This window comes from Lactuca serriola, chromosome 2, assembly GCF_051521515.1.
Source record: "Lactuca serriola cultivar US96UC23 chromosome 2, Lser_US96UC23_V15, whole genome shotgun sequence".
Lineage (NCBI taxonomy): Eukaryota > Viridiplantae > Streptophyta > Magnoliopsida > Asterales > Asteraceae > Lactuca > Lactuca serriola.
Window position 1 is genome coordinate 80869226 of NC_136409.1, and position 18052 is coordinate 80887277.

An 18052-nucleotide genomic window follows, 5' to 3' on the forward strand; every position below is an offset into this window, starting at 1 on the left:
GGGGATTTGTGTATAGATCTATACGGGGATGACACCCCACACCTGAGCTGTTCGCTACAGTTAGACTAACTCAGTCTAGGTGACGAAAACCTTTTAATCATAATCAAAACCGATGTCCAACAACGCCAAGACAGGTGAAATTGTCATTATTTAGTATGGTTATGACGACTCACATACATGAATTAACGTTATGAAGTTTACAGAAGACCATTCTCTTTTCTCTTGGATTACTCGGAAACATACTCATACTGGTACTCAACCTCAGGGGTTGGTATGTCAGCTTTCTCTTTTAAAGACAACATCGGGTTGTCTGGGAACATTCTCTTTACATGCTCTTTACATTCTCTTTACCTTTTTATTCAAATAAACAATAACATACATGCATTAACACGAGATCTGATACAAACATACTAAACAGTTTGTAGAAAATATAGGATTTTCTGGTGGTTTCAAAGTTATAAAAGTCATTTTCACAAACATGCTTATGAATTCACCAACATTTTTATGTTGACCGTTTTCAAAATAACTTGTATTCTCAGGAAACCTTTGAAACAGGATGAACAAAACAAACTAATGGATATTGTGTCATATTTTGTTTGATCATACTCTTACTATTTTTGCATGTAATATTCAAATACACTACTCGATGTAAACAATGAATGTTGTTATATTACATGTGTGATGATGATGATGTTATGTTTCAATTATATACTATGTAATGACACTACAACAGTGAAGTCACACACAAGCCCCCGGACATTTCCGCTGTTTGGTTCGGGGGTGTGACACATTCACAATTGCAGCCACCAACCACTCGACGAACAAGAGCACCTCAAACACTCATTCTTCAATTTTCTTGTATTTCCCTCACAATCTCACCAAAAAGGTAACAATTTTCTGTTTAATCTTGTTAAAGTTTCCACCTTTGGTAGATTAATGACCATAATTTGTGAAAAATCGGATTTTGGAGTTTACTTCAATTCTAGGGTTTTTATTTTTGGTCAAATTAGGTTGTTATAGACGAAATTTTTTGTGGATTAATGCTTAATAGACATACCTAGACATACCTAGACAAACCCTTAGACTACTTTATGGATTTGGATGGATGATTTTTCTTGATTCAGAAGATTGACTGGCACGGTTCATGCGACTCGCCGAGTCTGTTCTTGTATTCGACGAGTCCATGATGCAGTTTTTAGAATACTTATATTTTAATGTACTGTGGTATCTTGGTTTGTTCTGTTTTGTGTTGTTTTGTAGAGAAATGTCAAGGAGTGGCCAGAGATCACGAGGAAGCGGCCATGGGGACCTTCCATGGTTGAGTTTCTCTTAAATTACTTCCAAATCATCACAAATCCGAGCTAAGAAGAGGTTGGAAAGTTTGAGACGCAAGGAGATCTATGTGCCTAATGAGATCAATTGTCAATTGATTGGCCATGTGGGATTGGAGGAGGAATTGACCCCATATTTGGTCAAGACCTTTGTGCACAATGGGGTGCCAATCACTTGTGATGGGTGGAACCGGCTGTTTAGAATCCAAGAACCAATTTTTCAAGAATTGTGCTGGTAATTTTTCTTTACCATCTCCTTCCGAGGTGGTAGTGATTATTAAACCCGGGTATCATTATTTTCTGTCTTGTAGGGAAATTACGCCAGTGTAGTATAGCCGAGCTCGCATGGAGGATAGGGTTTTTTGACCAACAAATGATCATGTCTGAAATTTTGAGTCCTTCCTTGGAAACTGCCACAAAGAGTTGCCCGAGGAAGTGGTTGCTGCTACCTGGTGGAACATTATCGCTAACCGGGTTTATATTCCTTCTTATGCTCAAGAGGGTAGCATCCGTTCTCCCATTCACTGTTAGATCCACCATCTTGTCGTGAGCACCATCAATATGCGAAAGGACGATGACAAAGTCCCGACCCTCGACATGTTCTACTTGTGGAGCATCACTACTCCCGACACATTTTGCAATTTGCCTTATTGCTTGGAAAAATACTTGGCGGAAGGGGCAGTTAAAGGGAGGATCACCTCTAAAATTAATGGTGGGATGTTCGTGACCAAATTGACTAGGACATATGGGATCTTGAAACAAGGGGCCGCGAATGTGTTGACAATGATTCCTACACCTCCTTTTAGCATTACCTTGTATAGGAGGGTGAGGATTATCGAGGATTATGGTGGTGGCCACATAGCTATCCCTAATGATGATGCACTTTTAGCACTCGAGGAACCGGGTCGACGAGTCCGACCAAGGCACGAGCCGGTAACGAGAAGACCCACTGGTAATTCTGGTAGATGACGAGCTGCCTATGGACTGGTACAATGTGGATTCGAGGAGGTATCAGGATGATCTTGGTAACTACCATCATGGGTCATTTGTCCATTTGTTGGAACAAATGAATCTTGCACCAAGACCCGGGCCCGAATATTCTTATTTGCAAAGTTGGGAAGAGAGGGTGAGTCAAAGGAGAAATCAAGCCGGGGGAAGCGGAGTTGGAGGAGATGAAGATGAAGATCAAGATTGATATCTTTTGATTTTTATTTGGTTTGGTTAAAGGACAATTGTTTTTATTTGTTTTTGTGTGTTTGGTTGATGTTTAAACTTTAAGTAGTTAGGATTAAGTAGGAGTTTTTATTGTTTTCCTTTCCTATCATTTTTGTTTTGTTTTTGATCTTTTCAGTTGAGGTTAAGGGATGCATGCAAGAGTCTAGAGTCAAAGCTAACCAAGTGAGAGATCGAGTCTAGGAGAGAGAGAAAACGAAGTTTTGAGTCGCGTGATGAGTCCGATTGAGAGATGAGTTATTAAGTGATTATTTACTAAAGCAAAATGAGGGAAAATATTAGTTTAACATTCCCCACATACATCAGAAATGGACTTGGGCATAATCATTTTTTTTCACTCAGCAGTTTACTCGCCGAGTGCACTCAAGTTAAAAACCATGACTTTTCTGCCAATTACACTACAACTCGGCAAGTTCCCATACGTACTTGACGAGTTGCTCATTCTTCTACTATCAAGCTGATGATTTGATGACATTTGACACGACCATTGGTTGTATTCTTTGAAGATCATTTTCCGAGCATTTTCCGAGACTTTTCCTACACGATTGGAGCTATACCACACAAGACGAATGACACTCAAGGCATTGATGAGTTGTTCCCAGGTCTAAAGTGAATTGAAGATGGAGCTTCAAATGATGAACGTCAACCTCGCGACTACTATCCCAGGGGAGTTTGTGTTGGATTACTGTCTAAGTCCATAACTATTTTGGTATGTACTTGACCCGATGATGCATGGTCCTTTTGGGTTGCCTTCACCAAAGCAACTTGATAGGATGAATTATGGAGAGAAAGGATTAAATATGATTTATTAATATATTATGAGAATAATATATTACAGGAGAAATCATATTGTTTAATTAATATTAGTCAATAATTAATTGGTAATTAGTTTTGTGACTAAAAGAGATTAATTAAACTTAAGGGACTGGAATTGTAATTATAAGATAATTGCAATTTGGGCTATGGATTGCCTTATATTAAGGAGTGGACGAATTCTATGGGGAAGCCCATAAGAAATCATCCAAGGCCTTAAGGAAAGGGATCCATGGGTTGCTTAGGGCTTAAGTATCCAAATTAGGGTTTCCTTGTTAGATAACCCTAATAGCCTAACTATATATACATCCCTTATGACCCAAAAACGTGGCTAAGCATCCCTCTAGGGTTTCACACATTTTAGGGCAGCCTCCATCGTCTCTCCTCCTCATCCTCTTGCTCTTGGTGTTTGTGAACCACTAGAGGAGTGACATGTGTGACTCTAAGCTTTCTAAAGTCAATACAAGAAGGATTTGGGATTGTTATTGCTACATAACAATCAAGGTAATATCTTAAACCTATTCTCATGTTAATATGATTACTTGAATGCTAGAATTAGGGTTTATAGTCTTGGATAACTTGCATGTACAATAGAGAAACCTAGATCCAAGCATTAAGGTTTGTATGAGCACATAGGATGTTCTTATAGCCAAAACCCATCAATGGTATCAGAGACTAGATTGGTTTCTATTGTATTGATGCCTTGTATGTTGAAAAAATTCATTTTTTGTGGTTCTGCTTGCTGAACTCGCCGACTCCATTGATGAACTCGCCGAGTCCATGCCTGACTCGACGAGTCGGCTGGTCATAATGAGGGAAAATCGGGATTTCTTGCTGTTTTTGCTTGAGGATACTTTCCTTATCATATTAGATCAATATAAATCAGCTTTTTTGATATATATGACTATATTCTTGATCTAATTGAAGATATTTATCAATTAATAAAATATTTGTTTCCTTATGTGATAATTGATTAATTATTTTGATTAAATTGGTAAATTGTTTTGCAAGAAATCATTAAATAAATCAAATATGGATAATTATGTGATTAAATGTTAATTTAGATTATTTGTTATTTGATCCTTGTGTTATGAAATGTTTCATATTTTCCCCTTTAGGTTTTATAGTTTAAATTTGACCTCAAAATTTTTGTTGTTTTGAAATTTAAATAGTTGAAACCCTAATGTTTTGAAAAAGGTTTCAAAACTTGCCCTCAAGTTGTGGAATTTAAATTTTGATTAATAGTTTAATTTTGATGTATATTTAAATTCTAAACCTAATGTTTTGAAATGTTTCAAAACTTGCCGTCAAGTTTTGGAATTTAAAAGTTGATTAAAAGTCTAATTTAGGAATGTTAAATTCTAAAACCCTAGTATTGTTTTGAAAAGTTCAAATTACACCCTTATGGTTTAATTAATTAATTAAGGTGTATAATTAAAAGAGGCTTAATAAATCCATAAAGTTTTGGTTTACAATTTAATTGAATTAAAAAGTATAATTGTTAAATTTGACCACCTGATATTTTAAAAGTGTAAAATACACCCTATACTATATATAACATTAAAAGTCTAACACTATATATATGTATGAGTAAAAGTCAGTCTTACCGTTAGTAGGCCTCATTCACGAAGCTGGTCTATAAGGGGTGTTTAATGAAATTGCGTATAAAATGGCGATTGAATGGGTATCCACTCTTACCCACCGCACTCTTGACTAGTGGAGGGTCGTTAGCCGAATGGGTAGGATAGGACGAAACCTTCCATTATAAGTATATTGAAGTACAAAAGTAACTAAATGTTTTAAAATTCCCAATCTTAGTTACTTAGGCAAAAGTGAATTGATGTAATTCCATGAAATTACACTTTGTGCCCTTGCGAAGACGTTAGTGGAGCGTGTGTGGTTTACCGGCACACTAAATGGTTCTAAGCAAAGGTAGCATAGGGTGACTCAATGTTTGTCATAGTTCGGTGGAGCGTGTGTGGTTTACCGGCACATCGAATAGGTGACTGTAACATGTGGAGGCACCATGTAGTTTGCATGGTTATTCACACCCGCTTTGTGATCCTCGGCATCCCAGTCACAAACAAGAGGGGCATATCAGATTTAAACATGCCATTGAAATGTTCAATGAATCTCAAAGGATCTAGGAGTTTTCATAGATTTAAAACTTAAATTTCTTTTTCGTTTTTCATGGTGGAAATTAGTGAATCGTCATTCACTTACCTTCAAATGTTCTGCAATTTGGGTTACGACATCCCTCTCCCGAGTTGTAGAATATTTTGTTGGGTCCTAGCCTTAGTATCTCATTTGGGTGATTTACTAAGGAATCAATCAATCAACTAACTTGAATTCGTTTTCTCCCATTTTGTAGATGTCAAAATTCGACAACTATGGTCTTCCCAAATCCCGTGGAACAAGCTTTCCACATGAAGATGATATTCCACGATTCGATCGAGGAACAAGAAATCATGCTTCACTTCCTCCACCTCCTCCAATTATTCTCCCTAACCAAAAAGTTAAAAGGCTTGAAAAGTTCAAGATCACTCAAGCCCTTTTGGCAAGTAAACATAAAGAAGGAAAGTCGGTGTGTGCACACGTCCTAGGGATGAAGTCACACATTGATAGGTTAAGAATGTTGGGATCCATTGTATGTGAGGAAATGGCTGTTGATTGGGTTCTTCAGTCACTTCCTAACTCATATAGTGAGTTCGTAAGAGAGTACTATATGATGAACCGCGACGTGACCCTTATAGATCTCACCTATATGCTTATTGTTGCTGAATCAGCAATGGGTTGGCGCAATAGAAAAGCAAAGTTGATTGGTGAATCTGCCTTCAAGACCTCTATGGATATAGACAATGGCAACGGAAGACATGCTATGATCGAAAAGTTTGATCATAAGAGAAAGGTAATGTCTGAAGTAGTTCCATGTCACGTTCCAAAAGAGTCAATTTGCTTTTATTGCCAAGAGAAAGGGCATTGGAGACGAAGCTGCCCCATTTACCTAAGAGATCTAAGAGATGGGAGAGTCGAAACGTATGGCTCTAATATAGGTAAAATCCATTAACTAACTCTTTTAAGCTTCTATTCTAGATTCTTAATACATAATGTGATAAGATTACAATTGATGTTTTGTAGGATCGAAGAAAAGAAAGGAAGCTTAAGGGAAGAAGTGAGCAGAATCTAACCGTGAAGGAATGGATTTCGATCGCATTTCTCGAAGATTAGATTCTTGAGCTACTACTTAGAGTTAGAATTAGAAAGATGTATTAGCATAGTTTTTCAATGAATTGCATTGTAAGGACAATTTTTTTCCGCAATAAAATAAATTTTGATTTTATATTATTTATTTATCCTTGCAATGGCGTATATGAAAAATTGATGTTTGAATGTTTCTATTATTAGCAATAATGGATTTGGTTCTTATTACGTTATTTGTGGAAATGTCGAAGAATTTACCGAATAAGGAAAGTTTCTCATCACCCAAGTTTCAATTGGACAGAAACTTGGAATCATGCAACTTGGTTGCACGATGAATGAGAAATTTCATATTTGGAAATTAGACTAATTCATTGACAAAGTGTCAAGTCAAGGACTAGGAGATCGAGTACATAAAGTTGTGTGTTGATCAAAGTCCACCATAAGAGTAACAAAGATATTCGTCATGGTTTAGTAAATATGATTATAGTCATAAGATTAGGTGTAATTATGAATTGATTGAAAAAGTTTAAATCAATAGCAGAACGAATAAGAAGAATCAAGTACGCAGAAAGATAAAAGTTTCTCCATTCTAAGAAGAAGGGAGAGTACACTTTATGCTTTATGATGGGTCTTAATGATTAATAACCATATATCAATTGATCCTCTAAGAGAGTCTTAGTACAATTGTATGTCTAAGAAGAGGAATCAAGAATTGAAGAAATGGTTAAATCAAGAAGTCAATCATACTTCGTTCCAATAACAAGTTTTAAAGTTAAGATTGTGACAAAGAGTGACAAGTATTAAGAAGGTTTATAAAATTCATCAAATGTAGAATATGGAAAAAGGTTTTCTTGTTCTCACACATTTGAAATTGGTAAGCTGTGATGTCTTGGATAAGACAAAGACCAACTAGGACCAATTTATGAAATGTTTTGATAAAAACTGCGGTAACTCTTGAATATTTGTTTGTCAAGAAATGGTTATTGACAAGAGAATCTTATATGTCAAGGAGTAAGTGGGAGTCTTAATGGTCTTGAAAGGTTTCAAGAACAAATCAAAAAAACCTTATAGATCATCACTAGCACACGAGTTGAGGTTTACAACCTATCGTGTTGACATTATTTTGTTTTTGTGCCAATCCAACCGAGTTAATTATGCATGTGAGTCCTATGAGTTCTCATTTAAATGCATAAAAGGCAAGGAACTTGATCAATGGAAAGTACATTGATAAGAAAAGGTTAGCTGCTTAACTACTTGGAAGACATGGTGGGCAACTGTGCTACCATAAGGCAAGAAATCGAGATTAAGAAAGTTCGATCCATATGAGTTTGAATTTGTCGTAAACTTTGGTTTTAACAAATTCACATGGATAGGAACACATACACCATTTAAATCTAAGTGTCATAATATTTCCTCCTTCATGAAAATGATTGTGAGGAAATGCTTTCACTAAGAAAGATTTTAAGAAGATAGTGATTGTAAAATATCTCAAATTCAATTATGGTTACGGTATCCCTTTCCATGATTTGAATTGTGAGGTCTAGCAATTAGTCTTAATTGTTTAGACACAGATATAAACTATCTAAGGCAAAGGTGTATAAGTTCAAGAAGCCTTGATAAAAGATTATCAAAGCACTAAGTATTAGAAACATGAACTTAAGAAATTCAATAAGTATTGATTTTCTAGAAGTTAAGCTGGTTTCTGAATACATGTCAAAGCTAGTGGGAGCATAAGTGTTATGTTTATAATAATCATCATGATAGTGGGAGCATAAACGTTATGATTGTATGATTACTAAGGCACGTATTGCAACTTGGCAATATTAATTATAGAAAACAAGAGTTATACCTTGCAAAGTCGTAAGGGTTGTAAAGTTGTTTTGCTATAATTAAGGGAGAGAATATTATGCTTCATTTCAAATCTAAAGGATTAGGTTGTGGAATGTTAATAAATTTAGTCAAAGGTACATAGTGTGTTCTTAAAATTTCGATTATGATTACGGCATTCCTCTTCACAATTCGAATTTTGAGAACATAGCAAATAAAATATTATGGCAGAAGATTGATAAAGTATCAAATCTTTATGTAAGACATTATGCATCGTGTCCCATACGCTTCGGGTATAGGATCAAATGCAAATGCTGTAATATTTAACCATTCTAAAATTTTCCAAATGTCTAGCGCATTTAGAGGGAAAAGGGACTAGAATCGGTTTTGGCTAAAATAAACAACTATCAAAGGACAATCCAAAGTTTGCCAAGGATTGGTCGCTTATGAGTAGTTGGAAGTATAGTATTGGAAAATATGGAAATGTTTCCATATTGGATGGACCATATCAACATTATTATGAATAGATAAGATTCTATTAAGAATGAGTTGTCATATGGAAAATATGGAAACGTGTCCATATTGGGAATTGAATATTGAAAATCTATGACTAGATTAGAAACTTTTATGCAAAAGGGATGTCCAAAGAATGTACTTTGAGTGAGAGACATCACGTCTATGGAATTGTCTTGTAACAATCTCCGATAGAGGACTTTGTAATATCATTGGCAATAGTCTTTGTGACTTTGGTGCAGTGACATTACGAAAGGATCATTGCATAAAATGTTAGAATCTAACATATTCTATAAGTAGCAAGAATTTGATATTCTTTCACTTATGAAAAATGATTTGGAGTTGTGAAATGAGAATGATTGGAAGTGTGTTCAATTTGATCTATTTAACCGTAGGTAAACATTGTGTGCATACTAAGAGCATGGACAAGTGTAATAATTCAAGTAAGAAGTTGATTACCCGAAACGACAAATAATGAGTAATCGATATGGTGATAAATAAAAGGTGTTTTATTTATGCTCAAAGGGTTGAGGCCATATGGGATTAGTATTATTCTTGTGTTTCACTTTGCATGTTTTGACTTCCTGAATAATTTAATTAGTTTAGAACAGTAAAATTATTCGAACGGGCCACAGTGTTCATATGTTTGAAGTAGGTATGAATGAAGACTGTCGTGAATTGGTGTGTGGATTGTCTAAAAGAGTATTAGACATAAGCAAATATTTACTGCAACGTTCATGAGTGCTTATGAATATGGATTTGAGCATTGGATTAAACCCACGCTCACTTAGATCACTCCATGAATTGTATCACGAGTGATTGGTGAGACGATAACATCTTATATTCTTGAAACCGAGATGTGTGAGTTGTATCTTGCAAATCGGTTGCACATTAATAATATGTAAATGCACTAGTAACTTGGTGTTATAAAACATATTGTTGTGTCTAATTCGGTGAGTAAGTGCAAGCGAGCATTGAATCAAATTTTATCCATTCCTTTTATCCAAAGTAGGATAAAAGCGATATCTTTGGGCCCCTCGATGATTTAGTGATGACAAACGTAAATGCTCGACCGGGCTAGGGCTAATTTTATTTGTTCAATTAGTCAGTCGTCATAAATCGGAAGTCGAGAAATAGTACAAAGAGAATGATTTGAAATCATGTCTCATACGATATCTAGAATGGAGGAATATATGATCCCTTATCTAAAGGACACGCGTATCTGATAGGATCAGAGTCGATAGCGGCTTTGGAAAGCTACGATTGCAGATCAGGATCTGAAGTCATACGCATAATAGTTATTAGACTTATCCAAGTGGGAGACTGTTGGATTTGTGTCTAAGTCCATAACTATTTTGGTATGTACTTGACCCGATGGTGCATGGTCCTTTTGGGTTGCCTTCACCAAAGCAACTTGATAGGATGAATTATGGAGAGAAAGGATTAAATATGATTTATTAATATATTATGAGAATAATATATCAGAGGAGAAATCATATTGTTTAATTAATATTAGTCAATAATTTATTGGTAATTAGTTTTGTGACTAAAAGAGATTAATTAAACTTAAGGGACTGGAATTGTAATTATAAGATAATTGCAATTTGGGCTATGGATTGCCTTATATTAAGGAGTGGACGAATTCTATGGGGAAGCCCATAAGAAATCGTCCAAGGCCTTAAGGAAAGGGATCCATGGGTTGCTTTGGGCTTAAGCTTCCAAATTAGGGTTTCCTTGTTAGATAACCCTAATAGCCTAACTATATATGCATCCCTTATGACCCAGAAACGTGGCTAAGCATCCCTCTAGGGTTTCACATGTTTTAGGGCAGCCTCCATCCTCTCTCCTCCTCATCTTCTTGCTCTTGGTGTTTGTGAACCATTAGAGGAATGACATGTGTGACTCTAAGCTTTCTAAAGTCAATACAAGAAGGATTTGGGATTGTTATTGCTTCATAACAATCAAGGTAATATTATAAACCTATTCTCATGTTAATATGATTACTTGAATGCTCGAATTAGGGTTTAAAGTCTTGGATAACTTGCATGTACAATAGAGAAACCTAGAGCCAAGCATTAGGGTTTGTATGAGCACATAGGATGTTCTTATAGCCAAAACCCATCAGTTTGCTCCAATTGCCTCTTTACTTTGTCATTTTCTTTATCATGCATAATATGCAATGAGGGCATTGCATCAATTAAGTATGGGGTAGGGGGTTGATCATATTAGTTACATTAGAATCCTAATTTAGGTATAATTTTGAAATTTTAGCATTAAAATTGCTAGGATTAATTTAGAAAATTTGGTAAAGCAATTAGGATTCCATGCTAGTGTTATGTTTGATTACATGAAGAACCAAATGTTTAATTGAGCCAATATACGTTATAATGCATTTGTGACCTCCTTTATTCTAGTGAAATCATGGGACAAAAACACAACCTCGCTTAGTTTGAAGGATGCAATATGTTTAGCATCGTTTACTTGAAATGTATCCAGGAAAATTAATACGTTAACCAATAAAGATTGAAGTTGAGTGCCCTTGCTTAAGCATGTAGGTTTTGAGTGAAATAAAAAGTGAGTTGCATGTGAAAAAAAGAGAGAGAATTATAAGAAAAGTTATAAGAATTTTGGAGCAATCAAAGTGAAGAAAAAAAGATCAAAGTTCAAAAGTTGAAGATACCAAAAATCAAACAACAAGGTGGTGAATTCAAAGGAATCAAAGATCAAATATCAAGGAAGTGAAGAATTCCAAATAAGCTCTATAGTGGTATCAAAAAGTTGTAATTTTCTAGATTATGTATGCTTGGGTTGCTCAACGAAAAATACCTTGAGGTTAGGAAGTTTTCCGCGGATTGATTCAGAGGGATGCATAAAATGAGCATTGTTCAAAAGAAGTGGGCGAGTGTTTATGAGAATTGTTAGTATTTAGAATTGAGACAGGTCCTTAGGAAAAATTTTAGACACAAATGCATGCGTTGTGGTCTTAGCATAATGGTTGGGTTTGATTGGGATTGACTTATGTGATGCTAGTATGTTTAAAATTCAGTTTTGCTTGGGGGCAAGCAAATGTCAAGTGTGGGGTATTTTAATATGTACATATTTAGCTATATATTTAGATTAGAATTTTATTACTTTTTGGCTAATTTATAGCAATTTACGGACAAAAGGTACTTAATTATGTTTAAATTGTATTTTCAGTCTAAAAGATGTGCTCGGGAGCAAAAGGAAGCGGGAAATGCAATCAGGAACTCGGGAATTGGAGAAAGAAGGAAAAAGAGTAAAAATATTAAAGGACTCGGCGAGTTGGATGTCTACTCGATGAGTCCACACAAATGTTCGCGAAGAAAATACAAGTCCTTGTCGTATACAAAGTTTTAATAAGGGGACTCGGTGAGTCGGTTATTTACTCGGCGAGTAGCCCCTGTTTTCTGAAGTGTATAAATAGAAGCCAATTGCCGAAACTAAAGCTCTCTCTGAAACCCTTGGGGATTATTTTCTAACAAAAGGTGCAGCTGAAGCTTTGGAGTTCGTAGAGAAAACCCTAACCTTCGATTTTAAGGAGATTAAAGGCAAACTAAGTTTACTCTTACTTTATCTCTTGTTTGAACTGCTAGATCTTGTTTGGGAGTTACTTTCTGCTCTAATTATGAGCTAAACCTTATATCTTCTGTTTAGGGTAGATAAATTTATGACTATGGATTGATTTGTGGTTGGATTAATTGTTTATTGGTGGATTTTGTTTTATTAAGCTTGTTAAAGAACCTTTTGCATTAACCACAACTATTTTCTGCTAATTAACAACTAATTAAGCTGCGTGAACATCTCTTAATGGCTTGTCTCATATGATTTATGCGAAAACATTGTTATATGCCTAGGAATAACGAATGTGAAACTAGGGTTAACTAGAAAATAGGTAAACTAATGTGTGAGCTTGTGTGCTAAACCATCAACAAGAGGTAAATTGAATTAGTATTTTGATTAGCTAATTACAAGTCCTATTTAACCCGAATAAATAAACTAGGAAATTCATTAGTTCAATCACTTGATCACTGCTTAAATTAATTTGTTTTCTAAAGATTGTTAATAGAGAATGTGAACCTAATCACTTTAATTGGTAGCCAATAACAATTAATCCATTGCACTTGCCATAAAATCAACCATAGGAGTAAATGAATCGAACCTAAACATAAGCCTTGTTATTATTGAATTTAGTTGTTTTTTACTTGCTTTAGCTGTTAGTTACTTAATTAGCGTATTAGTTAATTGTTTAAGTTTCTAGTCTTGCAAAACTAGAGAAAACCTTTTAATTTTATTACTTGTTTTAGTTAATTCTAGTCATTAGCTTAATTACCGTTCCCTGGGTTCGATACCCTGCTTATTCAACTATACCACCAATTGACAGGTCCACTACCTTTTTGTTTCTAAATACTATCCTAAAAGTAGGACTAAAAGTAGTGCATTTATATACACATTACACATTCTCCCCCTATTTTAGGAATTCCGTCTCGAAATTCAGACCTTAGGGTAATCTTATTAGGGGAGACCGGTTTCTTAATCATGTATCGACCCATTTTCTTTTTATTGGGACAACTAAATTTCCTTTTTTAGTTACTATTTCTAATAATTTAACTTCATCATTAGAATCTAACATTTGTCTTTTGAAATCCTACTTGATTTCATCCTTGTTTTACACCAATAGGAAACCTAACCTTTTATTCTAATATCAGTGTATATTGGATTTCTTGAAGGATTTCTATGTTTATTTGTCTATTACTAAATATAGTTAAAAGTAGATCTTTACATATATATATATATATATATATATATATATATATATATAAAGAATGAGCACAACTTCAAGGGTTTCCAAGTCTGTTGTTAAACATTACATTATCATTCCTATGAGACTTCTCTTAAACCTCTTTATTCTAGCACCCAATATTTCCACTTACTGGCCTAGTTGACTCCTGCGTACATTTGTGATGTGTCCTGGTCTTCCATAATTATTACACCTAAACTCCTCACATTTTCCCAGACGATGAAGTCCACAACTACTACATAAGGGGAATCTTCCCAAGTATCCCCTTGGTGAAGTGGGTGATCGCTCACGAGGTTTCCTTTCCTCTCTTTCTTTCCACAAGGGTTGACTAGATTTGCCCTTGATGGTTCCTTGTCACTTGTACTTGAGTTCTTCAAACTTCTTCTTACTCCTTCTTGAGTTCTAGGGCATAGGTTACTTGAGACTAAAGGCTAAATATTTAGCTTCCTCGTAGGTATTGGGCTGGTGTGCTTGCACCTCGATCCCAATGTGGGGAGCTAACCCTTGGAGGTATGCATTGATCTTTTTGATCTCTAATTTGACCAACTCATGGCATATGGTGACTAGGTACTCAAATCTTACTGTACAGAAGGCCGTACCTAATTCCTTGGTGCTAAGATGACTGAATTCTTGATGTGCTCGTACCACATCTTTTCCAGAATGGTATTCCTTTATCATCTACTTCTTTAGCTCTTCCCAAGGGGTTACATAGGATTCGTCGTTGCCTAAAGCCTTGACCTGGATACTCAACCATAGGAGAGCTCTTCCCATAAACATACATGTCGCAAACGTAACTCTATGTTCACCAACATCCTTGCTCTCTAGCTGTTTTATCTAGTGGATCAAACTATCTAATCCCATGTCTCCATAAAAAGATCTCGGCTTATTGTGAATAAAATCCTGGATAGGTTCTTGTCATTTTCCTACCTTCCTTATTGCTTCCCTCATCTTTACTTGCTTTGAGATTCCCTAAAGCATCAAAGAATTGTCATTGTATCATGGTCTAAATGGTGGTTGGGTCAATCAAAGTTACCATTGAAAGGTTGTTATCCTGAAATGACAATAATAATGTTACTCATCATTCCTAGGTTTGACTAATGGGGCTGTCATTTTATCACTTGTTAAAATAAAGATTCTACTTTTATCTTATGAACATTGTCTTTTATTGTTGTTACCTTTTTTTTCTATTAGGACATGCTACTGTTACTTCTCTAGCAACTTATCTTAAGAATGAAAATTTCTTATTACGCCATGTTACTGTTGCTTTCCTAGCAACTTATCTTAAGAATGGAATTTTCTTATCATTCCAAGGAAATCTCTCTTACTTACCTTTAGGTTTCTAAATAGATTAAACCCTTAAAGGTTTTTATTATCTAGGATATAAATAAATTTTTGGTAAAAAGTGTCAACTTTTTAAAGTTTTGAACATACGCACCGGGCACACGATGTTCGTCGTGTGCACCTGCAGCAGATCAACATTAAAGTCGGTTTTTGGCCTTATTCTACCGCGACACTCGGTTTTGAATCGTTACATTGTTCGAGGGTCGTGGTGTAACAACCTGAAATTTCATATCACATCTTGTAACCCAAATTGTAATCCAATTCGATCAACCAAATGCAGTTTCCAAATCCATTTCCGATTTCATCATTAAATTAAGTCATTATCATATTTTGATCTAAAATGACTTAATGGGTGTCTTAATGCCATTAGGAATCATTCTAACACCCCATTATAGTTATCGGAATAATTCTAGAATCGACCATATCGGGTTACGACAAATTGGTCGGGTATGATCGAAAGCCCCACTTAACACCGGTATCGAGTAGAATTCCTTCGTGTCCAATTCCCGAGCACTATATAAATGATTCAAAGCTTTCATTTGAAGCTTTTGGCCATTTCTTCCATAAACACTTCCAGCCTCTCTTCTCATCCAAAATCAAAAGTCCAAACACAAAGAATTCAGGCTCCAAATCAAAGAGGTAACATCCTTAACTTGTTATCTAACCTCTTTAGCCTTCAAATTGATGTTTAAATTGAGTTTTAGGACCTAGAACATGTGTTTACGGCCAAGGATCGAGCTTTGGCCGTAAACACCTAAAAATGGGGTTTTTAAGCCAATTAACCCTTCCAAATCATTGTTGGTGATGGGATTAAAACAACTTTTAATCTATGAAGATCGATTAGATCTTGAACAAGTATATGAATATGAAACAGCAAGAACACAATATTAAGAACAAAACAGCTTAAATCAATCGTGTCGAATGATTAAATAAAATCCTTAGAAGAGCTCGATTAAGAACATCAACTATAAAGGATTGGAAGATTACAAGAACGATTACTGGAAAATGTTGTACTCTTGATTAATCGCTATTTCGATAATCTCTAGAATCTTGACCTAATACGCATTCAAGCATTAACTTATATACAATACATAAAAGGCTCTCGGTTGGACAGGCCCAAACCGGAGAATAAAAGGCTAATCTAACGAGCCCAAAAGACGCAACATCAAAACTCTTTTCAGCCCAACAATCTCCCCCTTTGCGTCAATTTGGAGCGAGACCTTCACTTCCTACTTGGGCCGGCGGCTGAAGCTGGAACCTTCTTCTTCACGGTACTAAACAGACACTTGGTTATGGAAAGGATGGTCTGTCTAAACCGGATGTACCAATTGATCATATCATTGAAGTACTTGATATCATCAGCCGGATTGTCTTTACACTGTTTGATGATGAATAAGATGTGCTCCAAGCAAGTTGTAGTGTAAAGATGTTTGTCAGCTAAAGCGAAGAGACATTTCTGTCCTTCGGCTCTAGTGAACATCACAGAGTTTCGCCTCGAATCTATCTTGCCCATTTGCATTTGATTCAGATCACTGGCCGATCCCACAGGCTTGACTTTCGGTTTCTTCTTAAAAACTGTGGCAACCTCCTGATCCATTAGGGCCACCTCCATGATATAGCATGCCAGCATCCTTTTGACATGGTCTAAGATGGGACCATATTCGGCTTCGTTTGTCAGCAGGATATTGTACAAGACTATCCAATCATGAGGGTTCAGATTGGGCAGATCCACCAGAGAGATCATGTGAGCAGTTCTTGCAGATCCTCGGATAAGCTTGAACTTGACGTTTGTGAATCTCCCCACGGCAAAAGGCTTCATCACCCGAACATTGACAATCTTCTGGGCGCTCCATGTAAGGTATTGAGGGCGAGCGGCCTCCAGGTAGAAGTCAATGAGCTCCCTGTCAAGCTCATCGTTCGGATGCGGGACTTCAGAAATATTAGAGAAGGCGTGGAAGATGAACGCCTTTCGAGTTAGCGGCATATCAAACTGCGAATCAATAGTGTTGTTGCAGTCGAAAGATATCACCGGCTCGAGCCACAGTATGCTTGGAGTCTCTATGGCCTCTTTTATCAAACGATCCCTGGTCCAGGCAGGGAAGAGCAACTTTCGGCTCTCAAGGAGATCGTGGGCTTCTTTTTGCTTTCGTTCGGCTTCTTCAGCCTCACGCGCCACACGACTGGCATCACCTTCAGCATTGCGACTGTTTTTCCGTTTCAACAAGTCGGCAATGGTCTCCTTGTCTTCATCTTCATCTTCATCTTCATCTCCTCCCTCTGCTATGTTTTTGCCCTTGTTCTTCACACCCGAACCCGAGGCATGACCAGTTGGGGGTGGTTCGGTTGTGTGAGTAGCTTTGGAGGAAGGAGGTGGTTTCGATCCTTTCTTCTCATCTCCCCCTTGTTTCGGAATGGACACGAAACTCGGCAGTCCTTCAATTTTACTTAAGAGGGCCATGGCCGGGGAGAGCTTTTCAGCGAGGGTGCGCCTCACCGAATGATTAAGGATGGGGTCGTGTGCTTCCAGGATGTTGGATAGAGCGGCGTGGACATCCGAAACACACGTCTTTATGACTTCCCTCTCGGATCGAAGAGCTTCCAATTGTTCTTGAGAGTTGGAAAGCTGCGTGCTCTTGACCTTTAGGGCAGTTGTTTTACTCGCCAGAACGTCCATCAGAGAGTTCTCTGCCGCAAGATCCTCTTGTAGTATTGCCAGACGGGCATCGATGGAGGCACGGAGTGCCGAGTTGTCGTCGCTGATAGTTTGTCGGAGGGTAGCGAACGAAGTCAACTCCGTCGAGACGAACTTGGCCAATTGCTGAACAATCGGTTCCAGAGTTGTCTTTGTGGCATTGGCGCTTTCCTGCAGAGACTTCAGCAGGTCAGAAGCGTCGGAGAATAGTTTATCGACTTTTTCGGTCGCTGCCTCACAGGCTCGGGTGGAGGCGTCTATCGCAGCAGTTGCTGAGGCCAC